Raw genomic sequence first — 14373 nt, forward strand, 5'->3', positions numbered from 1 at the left:
TGTGTGTTAGAACGTAGAGGCAACTGGATGTAAAATTCTGGCAGCAATTTAACAGAACAGTCTCAGATGGTTAGGCTGAGACCAACACCTAACTGGGACAAAAGCCTTGTGTGCAGGAAATTTTGGATGATACTTGGAGAAATATTATACGCACATAAACTAAATTGAATTGTTTTCACAAGTGTTGCAAAGTTTTATATCATAAAAGGTGTTTTTTACTACACGTACTTCAATTTCACAGCAAGAGTGATGGAGAACATCTAAACAGAAGAGAGCATTCATGCAAGATATCTAACTCCTTCATATAATAATGCAAACAGTTCAAAATGATTGCACTATGGTTATATCTAAGGCTTTCTGCAACAACAAGGTGATGGTTATAGAAGCATGGTCCCTGGTATGAACATCTAGAAAGCAGCCACTCCCTTCTACCTGTGTTCGCTTTTTGCATTTCTTTCTTCATTTTTCTTAATCAAGTCTCTGTTGTCATTGCTGCTTTGCAAAACTGGTAAAAACAAAATTTTAATCATTGAACATAGCACTCTGGCAATCAAGACATTTAAAGCCTTCAATATTCTGGGGTGAACAAAACATGGTGTGACATTTAGAGCTCTGATTAGCTAACAAGGTTGTCACAAATTTTCCTGGCTTGAAGACTTTCACAACTGTCCTCATCAAGTCATCATAGGAGGTATGACATACGTTTCTTTTAAAACTAACGTAAGAAAATTCTGGTTCTGGAGTGATATGAATAGTCCAATAAGTTCTATCTTATTTCATTCCATTCCTCGGCTCCCCCACGAGTTGAACAGTGTGGCATCAATGACAGGATCCGGTATCAAGTCATGAATTTCATTCTAGAGAGTGACGTCATCTACAGTGACACCATCTTTCTTGCAGAACTGGTCCATAACTGCTGCGTCAAGCACTCTCATCAGAATTTCCAGGGTTTAATCTGTCTGACTAATTACCCCACTCCCTGGGAAACTCAGTACATATAAGTACCAACATCACAATTCATACAGCTCATACAACATGCTGCTCCATTTGGGAAAATTGCCTTAAGAATCTCTGTTCCTTCCTGGAAATTCTGGCATCCTTGGTTAAGAAGCTTCATGAAATTCTTACGCGAATAAAATAAGTTTTGAATTGAGTCAAACCCATTGTCATGTCTAGCAAGCTTCAACATGGGAACCAGTGCTTGCGGAAAGAGGGTAGTTCCACATGTCTGCAAATTGAGACGTCTCTTGGAGACAAACAGGCTACTCTCACTGAGTACATAAGCTTCCTATTTCTCAGTTTTTGTCAGGCTTAGGATTGAACATTGCACATTTATCAAATGTATTCAGTTGATGCAAAAGTAATTACAGTTCCTGCCATTACTTTTCATACTTTTAATATGACTTACATTATTTTTAATACGACTCACTCAGATCTTGGGGTAGTGCAAAGATCCCCAGATCCTTGGGAGCAGCAAACTTCCAGCAGCTTCTTGTCCCCTTGGAAAAAATATCTACTTTCATCACCATGAGAAAAGTGAACAACCAACAACTCAGAAAATTGTTTAAATTAGACGTTTTCTCTCACCACTGCCACCACTACTGCAGACTGTTCCAGCTGTGTTACTAAATTCAGGTTGCTTTTATTTTCATGCTATAATTTTATATTAACTGCTTTAAAAAAAAAAAAACTGGCAAGTTATAGTGACTCATGCCTGTAATCCAAACACTTTGGGAGGCCAAGTAGGGAGGATCACTTGAGGCCAGGAGTTTAAGACCAGCTTGGGCAACATAGCAAGACCCTGTCTCTATAAAACATTTTTTTAAATAAAAATTAGTCAGACATGGTGGCACATGCCTGTAGTCCTAGCCTCTCAGGAGGCTGAGACAGGACGATCGCTTGAGCTCAATAGTTGGAGGCTGCAGTGAGTTCTGATCATGCTACTGTACCTCCAGCCTGGGCAACTGAGCAAGACCCCATCTCTAAAAACATATATATATATATATATACACAAATAAAATAGATAAAGACTAACAAAATTTTCCCAGCTGTGTGTGTGTGTGTGTGTGTGTGTGAGCGAAAGTTGAATGTAAGTCTGTTGGAAATAGAAGCAGATATAGTTCAGTCTCTTGTAGTCCATTGTATCCTCATTAGAGAGAGAAGACTGAGTGCTAGCTAATGTCACCAGCCATGCTGTGTAAGCCTGCAGTTTCTAATTGTACATTACTGTCAGATAGTGTGTGATGTACTTTCTGTGAAGGTTTTGTATTCAGCAACCTTGCTAAACATTCTTATTTCTAGTGGCTCATAGATTCTCTTGGATGTCTCCAAAAGTATTCCCCAAAATGCGGTCTCTTGATGAGTGGCATCAGGATCATCTGAGAAACTGTTCAAAATGCAAATTACAGGCTCAACCTGGCCCACCGAAACAGAAACTACAGATGTGATTACATTAAGAAACATGAGATGGGCAGATTATCCTGGCTTTTCTCTCTTTTTTTTTTTTTCCTTTTTTTGAGATGGAGTCTCACTCTGTCACCCAGGCTGGAGTGCAGTGGAGCAATCTCAGCTCACTGCAGCCTCCACCTCCTGGGTTCAAGTGATTCTCCTGCCTCAGCCTCCAGAGTAGCTGGGATTACAGGCACCTGCCACCATGCCCTGTTAATTTTTGCATTTTTAGTAGAGACGGGGTTTCACCATATTGGCCAGGCTGGTCTCAAACTCCTGACCTTTAGATCCACCCACCTCGGCCTCCCAAAGTGCTGGGATTACAGTCATGAGCCACCGCGCCCGGCTCTGGTTTATCTTTTTAGGCTCAAATAATCACGTAAGTTTTTTAAATCAGAGAAGCTTTCCAGGCTGTGATTAAAGGATATGAATATAGAGAAACATAAGGAAAGATACAGGTGGTCATGCTTAGACTAGGAAGCAGATTCTCCTGTAAAGTCTCTAGAAAGAGACGAAATGCTCCCAATACTCAGATTTTAGTCCAGGGACATGGATGTCAGGCTTCTATAAAACTGTAAGATAATAAATTTGTGTTGTTTTAAGTCACTTAGTTGGTATTAATTTGTCACAGCAGAAATAGAAAACCATTACAATTTATATTTAGTAAAATTCACCCTTTTCGCCTGTTTTTACAGAGTTTGACAAATGCATGCAGCTACATAATCACTACTACACTCAAGATATAGAAGATTTCCATCACTCTAAACTATCCCTTTATGGCACTTTGCAGTTAAACTTGTCCCCACTAACTCCTGGCAATCCTTGACTTACTTTCTGTTACTAGTTTTGCATTTTCCAGAATATCATATAAATGAAATCAAAGAGCATGTAGCCCCTTGTGAATGGCTTTTAAAAAAAAATTAGATAGAGTCTCGCTCTAATGCCCAGGTGATTGTAGCTCACTGCAGCCATGTACTCCTGGGCTCAAGCAATCCTCCCGCCTCAGCCTTTGAAGTAACTGGAACTACAGGTGTTACCCACCGTGCCTGGCTAATGTATGTGTGTGTGTGTGTGTGTGTGTGTGTGTGTGTGGCGGGGGAACAGGGTCTTACTGTGTTGCCCAGCCGGGTCTTGAACTGGACTTAAGCAATCCCCTTAGCTCAGTCTCCCAGCGTGCTGGGATTATACATGTGAGCCACCATGCCCAACCTTCAATGGCTCTTTTTACACCTAGCATCATCGTTTTGTTGCATGTTGTCAGTAGCTTGTGCCTTTTCATGGCTGGGTAGGATTCCATTGTGGTAATGCACCACAGTATCTTATCTATTCAACGATTGACAGACATTTGAGTGTTTCCAGTATTGAATACTGCCTTAAAAGGTACCAATGATACTGTTTTTTTCAGGTTTGGTGAAGCCAACAGATCAGGAGACAACTGCCATCCGGAAGGTACTTTGTTATTCACAGTTTCCAAGAGAAGGGGTCATGCCATGGTAGGCAGGACCACACAGGAAAGCACCTGGGTCAGTCAGGAGGGAGAAGCAGAGAGGAGAGGGCAGAGGCACAGTCTTGATTGTAGTTTCCACAGAAAGGAATGAGAAAGACAGGCCAAGCAGCTGAGCAGGTTTAGGATTGGAGTGAAGAATTTCAGCAGGCTCTAGGCCGCAGGGGTGGTCTCTCCTTGCCTTGGTATCTGGCTTTGGGTTGATTTAGGGCAGTGGAGTAGTATCCCAGGATGAATTGTTTGCCGTCTCTAGGGATTAGCTAACCCAGGAAGGGAAGGTCTCTCCCTGAATCCATAAATTCCCAAGATAGCGAAGCATCATAGAATATAGACAATTTTAAAAACATGATTACTGTAAGTATTATTAATAAAGTTGCTATAAACATTGCATATAGCTTTTTTGTGGGTACATGCTTTTATTTCTCTTGGATAAATATCATGCAACCAATGAGTCGTATGGTAAGTGTGTGTTTAACTTATAAGGAGCTGCCAAACTCTTTTTCAAAGTGGCTGTACCATACACGTGGACATAGAGAGTGGAAAAGTAGACACTGGAGACTCCAAAAGGTGGGAAGAGGGGGAAGGCTGAAAAATTACCTGTTGTGTACAATGTTCATTATTTGGGTGATGTTTACACTGAAAACCTAGATTTCACCACTATGCAATATGTCCATGTCATAAAAACGTACTTGTATTCCCTAAATCTATAAAAGTAAAAAGTTTTAAGAAAGGCTGGGCGCGGTGGCTCACGCCTGCAATCCCAGCACTTTGGGAGGCCAAGGCGGGTAGATCACGAAGTCAGGAGATCAAGACCATCCTGGTCAACATGGTGAAATCTCGTCTCTACTAAAAATACAAAAAAATTAGCTGGGTGTGGTAGCGCACGCCTGTAGTCCCAGCTACTTGGGAGGCTGAGGCGGGAGAAGCGCTTGAACCCAGGAGGCGGAGGATGCAGTAAGCTGAGATTGCGTCACTGCACTCCAGTCTGGCAACAGAAAGAGATTCTGTCTCAAAATTAAATTAAATTAAATTAAAATTAAAAATAAGACAAGGTAGCTATACCATTTTGTGTTACCACCAGCCATGACAGTTTTTCCTCATTCATGCTAACATTTGGTATTGCCTTTTTTTTTCTTTTAGTTCTCGTCATTCAAGAACTGTATTGACTGTAGTCCTAGCTGCTCAGGAGGTTGAGGTGGGAGGATCTCTTGAGCCTGAGAGGTGGAAGTTGATGAGCCAAGATCATGCCATTGCACTCCAATCTAGGCAACAGAGTGAGACCCTGTCTCAAAAAAAAAAAAAAATTTGATAGATCATAGTGGTTTTAATTTGCAAGCATCTTTTCATGAGCGTATTTTCCATTTGCATATTTTTTCACTGAAATATCAGTTCAAACATTTTACGTATTTTTTAATTAGCTTGTTATTATTAAATTATATTCCTTGATATAGTCTAGATACAATATCTTTATGAGATATACATTGCAAATATTTTTGTTTTTTACAATTATTAATGAATGCCAAATTTTTTTAAGTGCCTTTTTAATCCTTTTTAAATTATGTGTTTTTTCTTTAATCTGTTATTGTGGCTGATCATATACAAATTTTCTAAATTTTGAACTACCTTAAATTCCTGGAATAAATGTCAATCGATAGTGCTAGTTTAATACTTTGTCACATTTATTCATTAATACGTTCTTTCAAATTTTATAATACTCATAGATAATCTACAATTATCTTTTTTTCTGCCAGTCTTTGTGCATTCTTGATATCAGTGTCATTCTAGTCAGATTATGCAAACTGGTTAATTTCTCCTTATCTTAATTTTCTGAAATAGATTGTATAAGAGTAGCTGCCTCTCACATAATCAAACACGTCAGGTCACAAGTCAGCTCCCTTTATTATTATTATTACTTTTTCAGTCCTGCAGACTGATCTCTGGGAATGTTCATTATTTTTCTCCAGTCTGGATTGGGATTGGGTGCACCCTTGGCCTTCTGCACAGCTTTTAGTTCAACAGCATCCTGGGAATTCTTTTCACTTTTTTCTGCGTTGTATACTCTGTTCGTAAGATCTACTCTCTCTCTCTCTCCCATTCTCTCTCTCTTTCTTTTTACTGTCATTTTGGTGGAACATATCTTCCCAAAACCTGAAAAATGGCCCATTGGGAATACACTGCTCCTGAGAACTTGCATGTCTGAAAATGTCTAGCCTATACTTACACTTTTAATTATTTGACTGGAAATAGAATTCTAAGTGATAAACCATTTTCCTATACATTTTGTAGGTAATTTTCTATTCTGTCTTTTAGGGTAGTTATGGAGTAAGTTGATGCCATTCTGATCCCTTTGGTATGTGGCTTAAACCTGTCCCTCTACCTCTCTTCTTATCCCTACAAACTCCTGAAATGTCCGAATGATAATTTTAATATCTGTCAGTTTGTTAGGCAGTGTGTGATATCTCATCACTTAATGAGACCTTAAGAATATTTGAACTGAAAAGCTAGGAGTCACCTTGTGGATTCCTTTCTACATAGTGAGGCAAGAAATCCACAAACACTAATGTGTTCACCAAGTGGAGAAATCCACCAGACATAGGACATGAGTTAAATTAGGCCCATTTGTCAAATAGATGGAATTCTATTCACATTTACTCCATTTATCAAATGAGACAGCTCTTCCTTCTGTGTGATTTTCCTCCCCACTTTCATTTACTTCATGCTGAAGAGAAAAGTCCATGGTTTGGGATGAATGCCGGGAAAAGAGAGTGCTCACCGTAGATTTCTGTCGTAATATACCTACATATAACATTTCTTTAAGCCAAGTGATTAAATGAAAGGTTAGAACCTCTTGCTGACATACTGACACGACCTAAAAGACACATATACTAGTTTTAAGTTACTTCATAAATTAGAACAGGTTCTGAAATCTTAACATTATGTTAAAGTGAAACTCATGGTAGCATCCATGATTTGTTTTACCAATTAATCTTAAATAGGATAAGGTTGGCAAGACATGAAAAAAATGATCCAACAAAAGAAATATCTTAATATGCAGAGATAATTATAAAGCATAATGCCAAACAAGCTAGAAATACAAATTCTAGAATTACCTACCCAGAAATACCTATGCTTGTTCCCTCACCCACAAGTCATATCCACGCTCTCCTCTTATCCTGCACTCCGTGTTCAGGGGTGCTGACCTAGTTGAACTTCAGGCTTCCTTTTTTTTTTTTTTGAGATGAAGTTTCACTCTTGTTGCACAGGCTGGAATGCAGTGGCACAATCTCGGCTCACTGCAACCTCCGCCTCCAGGGTTCAAGCGATTCTCCTGCTTCAGCCTCCCAAGTAGCTGGGATTACAGGCATCCACCATGACGCCCGGCTAATTTTTTGTATTTTTAGTAGCGACGGAGTTTCTCCATGTCGGTCAGGCTGGTCTCGAACTCCTGAGCTCAGGTGATCCGCCCGCCTTGGCCTCCAAAGTGCTGGGATTATAGGCCTGAGCCACAGGCTTCCTTCTTCTCCAGGTTCTGACTGGTAATGACGCGGTGTCATTTGTCTGGGCTAAATACCTGAGGTTCGTCATCTCACACCAAGGAAACTGAGGATGTGGACACACAAGACGAGAGTTTAAGAGTGGAGGTTTAATAGGTGAGAAAAAAGAGAAAAGCTCTCTCTCTTGCAGAGAGAGGGGGTCCTGATGGGTCGTCTAGTTCCATGGTGAAATCCGTGGGGTTTTATAGACAAACTTGAGGAGGCAATGTCTGATTTACATATAGCACGTGAGATTGGTAGGACCAGGTGTGCCATTTGCATAGCATGCGAAGAAGCTGGACATTGTGCCCTAATCTTTTATTATGCAAATGGTGTCTCTACCTGGCCGGCACCATGTTGCCTGCTTTTTTACTGCACATGCGGCGACAAAGGAAAGGGAAGAGGGAACCTCCATGTTGAATATACCTGGCTTGAATAGAGAGAGACTGTAAGCGTTGAAGAGAACCGGGAGATTACTAGAGTTGTTGAACACAGAAAATAAAATCTTGGTGACTACAAGTCAAAAGGGAGAAGAAAAAGACTATAAAAGGTTAATATGAATAACTTTGTAGTTTTGGGTGCCAGTGCCGGAAGTCAGAATGTGCAGAGAGGTAAATGGCTTAGGAGGAAAAAGAAGTTAAAGGCATCTTCTGGAATGCAGGTGGAGGGGTGAACAGCAGCTTTGGGGAAACCAGTGAGCTTGGATACAAATATGGGCACGCTTTTACTTTGCGGGATTGAGGCCAACAGACTGAGATTTCAGAGGGAAATAGTCTGGTGTGTGCTGCGTGAGAGCAAGGGATCTGGGCATGGAGCCCGTGAAGCAGAAGCAGTGAAGAAAAGAGAGACGAGAGGAGAGAGCGCCCCGTCTTTTGGTGCCACTGAGATTTGGATGAAGGGGTTTCCAGGAAGACAGAGTTAGGGACAAAAGTATCAGGTAAGGGGAAAGAAAAGGTCAGAACGATTAAGAATGATGAACCCATTGGGTATTTTGGAGGCAGAAGTCAGACTGAGGGTGAGGAAGGAATAGGGAAAGAAATGGCAGAGAAAGGACATGTAATTTTTAGACATTTTGAGGGGATGATGATGTGAGGAGGAAGCAGCCTTTCGAAATGGGTAGGAAACTCTACCTAAGATTTCTTTGAATTTTTTTCCCAAAGCATACAGGGAGTGACATTTTCATTTCTTTTCTTTTTCTTTTTTTTTTTTGAGGCAGGGTCTTGCTCTGTCTTCCAGGCTGGAGTGCAGTACAACCACAGCTCACTGCAGCCTCAACCTCCTGGGATCAATTGATCCTCCCACCTCAGCCTCCCAAGTAGCTGGGACCTCAGGCACGTGCCACCACACCAAGCTGATTTTTAAATTTTTTGTAGAGACAAGGTCTCACTACGTTGGCCAGGCTGGTCTTAAACTCCTGGGCTCAAGCAATTCTCCCACCTTGGTTTTCCCTAAGTGCTAGAATTATAGGCATGAGCCACTGCACCTGGCTGGGAATGCCATTTTCAATCTCATTTATGCTTTGGTATTTGCAATTTACCTCTCCTGTCCTTTGGTTGAGAGGTGGTCTTTGGTAGCATTATGGATTCCCGCATTCCAGGACACAGATTTGTGTATATCTTTTTATTTTCATAACCACGTACAGCACATTTAAACTTTGCTTTATAGCATTACCTCAGCCATTCTGCAGATGATGCTCCCAAGACTTCAGTGAGTTCTCTTTTGATCTCTTTAACGGAGTGAACTGTTTACTCTATTCAGACATTCTTATGTCCCTTTCTTATGCCCCTTATGCCCCATTTCCAGTCTCTACTTCCTTTTTTTGTGTGTGTGTGTGTGTGTGTGTGTGTGTGTGTGAAACTCCTAAAGCAAGTCTTGGCATTTAATAGTCCATTCAAGTTTAAGGTTTTGAAATTTGGTTTTTCATATTAGAAAATAGAAAACATCCACGGAAAACTCATGATTAAAGGGAAGAGAAACAGTCCTACTTCCCTGATTCAAAAAAGAGAAAGGAAAATTCTTATTTCTTCCTAAGAAAGCTTTCGATCAAATTACCAACACTAGATTTTTTATTACACAGAAGCTCCCAAGATGACTTTATAGGACTGCATAATCATCTCTTAATTCCTTGCAGGAAAACCTGGAAAAGGTGAATGCAGATCCCACTGTGGTGCTTCATCAGAAAACAGAAAGTGAAGAGCAAGTTGATGAGATACAGATAAAATAAACCCTGTGAGTAGACACATGTGACAGACCCAGCTGCAAAGTGGAAAGTGTGAAGTGTGTTATTTCAGTTAGCGTAAGGAAATAAAATGTGATTCTAAAATGGAAAAAAAAAAAAAAGAGGAAGCTTGGAGATAATAGCAGCTGCTGAAATGGAAGAGTTGGCACCTTGCTTGCAGAAGGTATATAGGAAGAATAGACCCAGAGGGAAAATGTAAGAAAAGATCTAGAGGTGTGTGGAATTTTCATTTTTTTTCCCCGTCATTGCATTTGAAGACCGATTCTTCCTTGGAGGGCTTAGAATTCTTTGTATTCTGGCTGTGGTATAACAATCTATATTGCACCCCAGCTTGTGCACGCCAAAGGACACAAGCATGGGAATTCTATCACAACAGTGCCTGATTTGGTGATAGAGACAAAATGAAGAGGACAACTTGTCCTGTTAATAGAATAAGTAGATTCCTAAATGTTAGTAGACATCCGATTATATTTTTGAGCACAGAGATGCAAGTTTTAAAGTTCAGTATTTTGATATTTGGATGTAGGTAAATAAATGATGGTCACTGCTTTCTATCCTGCAAAAACATAGAAATGGTGGAAAAGCTCGAAGTGATGGCTTCTCTAGAATTTGAAAAACAGAAGCTGGATCCTTGCTCCCAAGCAATGTTGGAATTAATGGAGAATAAGAGAGTACATTGGAGTACTGTGAAAGAGTATTTTCTAACATGCCTTTATTTAATTTCTTCTTTACTTCTTAAAAAGTGTTTTCACCTGGCGTTCTGTACTCTAATTTTCTGACTCTGAATATTTCAATTTTCCATGCATTCTCTCCTAAACAGTAACAGGAAATATTTTCCAGGGGATCTTATATTGTAGTTCTGTTTATTTTATTTATGTATTTATTTACTTTTTTTTTTTTTTTGAGACAAGGTCTCACTCTGTCACTCAAGCTGAAGTGCAGTGGTGTGATCTTAGCTCACTGCAGCCCTGGTTTCCCAAGATCAAGTGATCCTCCTAGTTCTCAGCCTCCTGAGTAGCTGGGACTACAGGTATATGCCACCATGCCTGGATTTTTTTTTGTTTATTTGCTTGTTTGTTTTGTAGAAATGGGGTTTCACCATGTTGCACAGGTTGGCCTTGAATTCCTGAACTCAAGCGATCCACCATTCGGGGCTTCCCAAAGTGCTGGGATTGCAGGCATGAGACACCACCCCTGACCTTTATGTTATATTTCTTCTCAGAGCCTGAAACACTCAGATGTCTTCTCCCTTTGAACAGTAAAAGTCATGCTCATTGCAGCTAGGAATTTTATAACATAACTATTTAACTTTAAGAAAGGTTCATTGAAATGATGATATAAGCGCTCTGATTAAATATATTCACAAGAACTCTTCATTTGATGGAAATCAATATTGTTCCAGATCTATCCTTCATAAAATTCAGGTGTAATGTCACTTTCTTTGTAACACTTTACCCAAAGCACTTTGGCAGACACTTCTAAAGCAAACCCTTACAACTAAGGCAGCGTTGAAGATAAAGAGTAGATTTCCTGGTGGTGGTGGCAGGAATGTGTAGAGGTGATCTGCAGAGTCAACGTGTTCATCTTCCAATGTGAATTACACATGTCTGAGAGGTTATAAAGAGGGAACCCGGTTTTGCCATGTACCTGTTAAGATGACACGTTATATCACCTCTGTTTATATCAAGAAAAGCAAATTTGCCCAGGTATTCCTGATACCATCCATGGTAGAGATTATTGTTTTGTTGCTAGTGTCCACTGCTATCCTGACTTTTTCTTTGGAGAACCATCCTATCACCAATCTCAGCTAATTCAATTTGGGAATTATTGATATTAGCCTTGGCTGCAGGGACAGTACATGACTCAAGTCTGGCTTATTGTTCTCCTAGTCACAGTGATTGGCTGAGGGACGGGCAAGAGTCCCAGTCAAAACCAATGAGATGGTATCTCTTGACACTTGCAGAACCTGTTGAAAGAAAGATGTGTTATCTTTCTCTATTGGACTTAACGTTGTGGAGATGCAAGCCTAGAGCTGTTGGCAGCTACTCTGTCATTTCCATATGATGAAGCCATGCTGTCAGTCATGAGGGTGACTGATGGAGCATGCCCTTAACATATGAAAATCTAGTAGCATCATAACTTCCCATGAAGGAAGGAAACACTTTACAGAATAAAGTCATCATGTTAATATGCTAACACAGGGCTGCCAGTCTGGTTCTCAGCTTCTCATGGTCTCTGACCCTGCTGACATTTTTGTGAGCTTACTCTCCTTTTCTATGCCTTCTGCTTACTCATGGCTTTTAATTACTGCTTTTTCTCTATTTGTGTCTTAGCTTCTGTGCTCCTCTGCTTTCTGGGTCCTGTTATATATTTTTCATATTTAATATGATCAACTAAACAGGTCTGAGTGGGTTATTTAATATGACCAAGTAAGCAGGCTTAGTACACAGTGCTCCAGTTAAGAACATATATACTTTTAATATGATATGATATGATATAATATAAAAATAATATTTTATGTTATATATAGCACACATGCTTTTAAAATTGTTTACTGTGCATCTACTATGTGCTGGGTGCATTGTTTTGTACACATTAATTCATATTAACACATCTATTTCTCACCAAAATGGTTACCACCAGTTAAGAGCTATTATAGTCTTCATTTTATAGGTAAGCCAATTATAAAATTTAAATAATTTACCTGAGGTCACACAACTAAAAGCAAAAGAGTAGTATTCAAATCTGGATCTAAAGTCTACATTATGAATTCATTAATATATTAATTATTTATGAATAATTATTAATGCATGAACTTCCTCTCTAACTGCCTGGATAACTCGGCCATGTCCTGTCATAGCCCATTGGCTCCATTTATGCTTCACCCATATGCAAGGCTCCCTTTGTGTCAGGGGCCGACCCCCAGCAGATCACTACTGCACAGTGTGGCATGGTGACTAATATAAGAAAGATGTTCTGTCCTCTTCATTCAAAGGGACCTGTGGGTTAGGGCTCTTCCCTAGCATTTGTTAGAAAACTGTGCAACTTCCTGTCATTGTTTCTTCTTTCAACAGAAATACATGGTTAAACAACTTGTATCTCATGCTAGATTAGGAGACTGTTGCACACTGATCTTATAATCATTTCCCTGATCCCCTGCAGCCAACCCAGTCATATCCCTATTTTCACCTTGACCACATGCATTTTCTGCATAGCACTTATCACAATGCTTACTTCTAAATATTTACCTATGTGTTTATTTTTCCAATGTTTATCTCCTCTATTTCTGCAAGGGCAGGAAATATAACCTGTTTGCCAGTGCTAGAACATCAGCAGGTTCTGGCTATGGTGGGTGATCCATAAACATTTGTCACATAAATAAATGAGCAAAGAAATAAATGATGAATGTCTTATCTGGATTCCTCTTTTTAGGGAAAAGAAAGTCTAAAACAGAGGTGAAAATGGCAAATGCCCCAAAACTAAAGTAAATGTGTTACTCAGGATTCTGCGGAGAAATAAAGCCAACAGGATATATATAGATTGAAAGAGAATTATTATGTAGGGTTGACTCACATGATTATAGAGGCTGAGAACTCCCATCATCTGCTGTCTGCAAACTATAGGCTCAGAAAAAATAGTGGTGTCATTCCAGTCTTAGCCTGAACACCTGAGAACAAGGGGAGCCAATGGTAAAAATAGCAATCCAAGTGCAAAAGCCTATGAACCAGGAGTGCCAGCATTTGAAGGCAGGAGAAGATGGATGTCCCAGCTAATGCCACGAACACCTTCTCACTTCCTCCACCTTTTTGTTCTATTCAGGCCTTCAGTGGATTGGATGATGCTCACCCTCATTGGTGAGGGCAATTTTCCTTACTCAGTCTCCTGATTCTAATGGTCAACTCTTCTGAAAATACTCTCCCATACACACCCAGAAATAATGTTTTACCAGCTATCTGGGTACCCTTTAGCACAGTCAAGTTGACATGTAAAATGAACCATCACAAGTCATTTGGGAAGACAAATAGGATACTGATATTATGCAACTAATGTGTAGCATATATGTTAATTTATTTATTACCAGGTGTTTCTAACTGTCAGCTGTATGTCCAATAGGAGGCACATTCAGTGACATTTCTTACTGAAGTTCAAGTAAAGATGATTTGAGGTCCTGATATCTTGTCTGTTACTACCCATACTCGTGACCATTGGTAGACAATGGTGTTTTTCCCAGGCTGGTGTTGATCTTGCTAAATTTAACAGTAGAAATATGTTGCGTATGTATAATTTGTGTGTGTGGTATCTACATGCAGGCACATGTATAATGGTGGTTGAAGGGAATGCTATTTTTCAAAAATAGGAATAATACTGATATTTACATCAAGGTAATATGGACAATAGGGGTCTGTTTCATATCAATAGATGAGAAATTAAAAAACTTGATTGTGTGCTTAGATATGTACACATTATAGATTATCTTTTAAAAAGTACATTTTTCTCTGTGTTTCTGAGAACACCCTGGGTTTTTGTTGTTGTTGTTTGTTTTGTTTTTGACCCATCTGCTGTATTTGCCACACAGAAGAAAAAAAGTTCTTGATTGGGTTGAATTTTACTAGTTAAAATCATTGTACTGAGTGGTTTTGAACAATAGC

General features: G+C 39.7%; 1 pseudogene; it reads right to left on the reverse strand.

Annotated features, from left to right (window-relative positions):
• Nucleotides 1-468: 468 nt before the first annotated feature.
• LOC101018112 overlaps nucleotides 469-14373 on the reverse strand; it is a 49409-nt pseudogene continuing 35504 nt past the window's right edge.

The sequence above is a fragment of the Papio anubis genome, chromosome 11 (genome assembly GCF_008728515.1).
Source record: "Papio anubis isolate 15944 chromosome 11, Panubis1.0, whole genome shotgun sequence".
Taxonomy (NCBI): domain Eukaryota; kingdom Metazoa; phylum Chordata; class Mammalia; order Primates; family Cercopithecidae; genus Papio; species Papio anubis.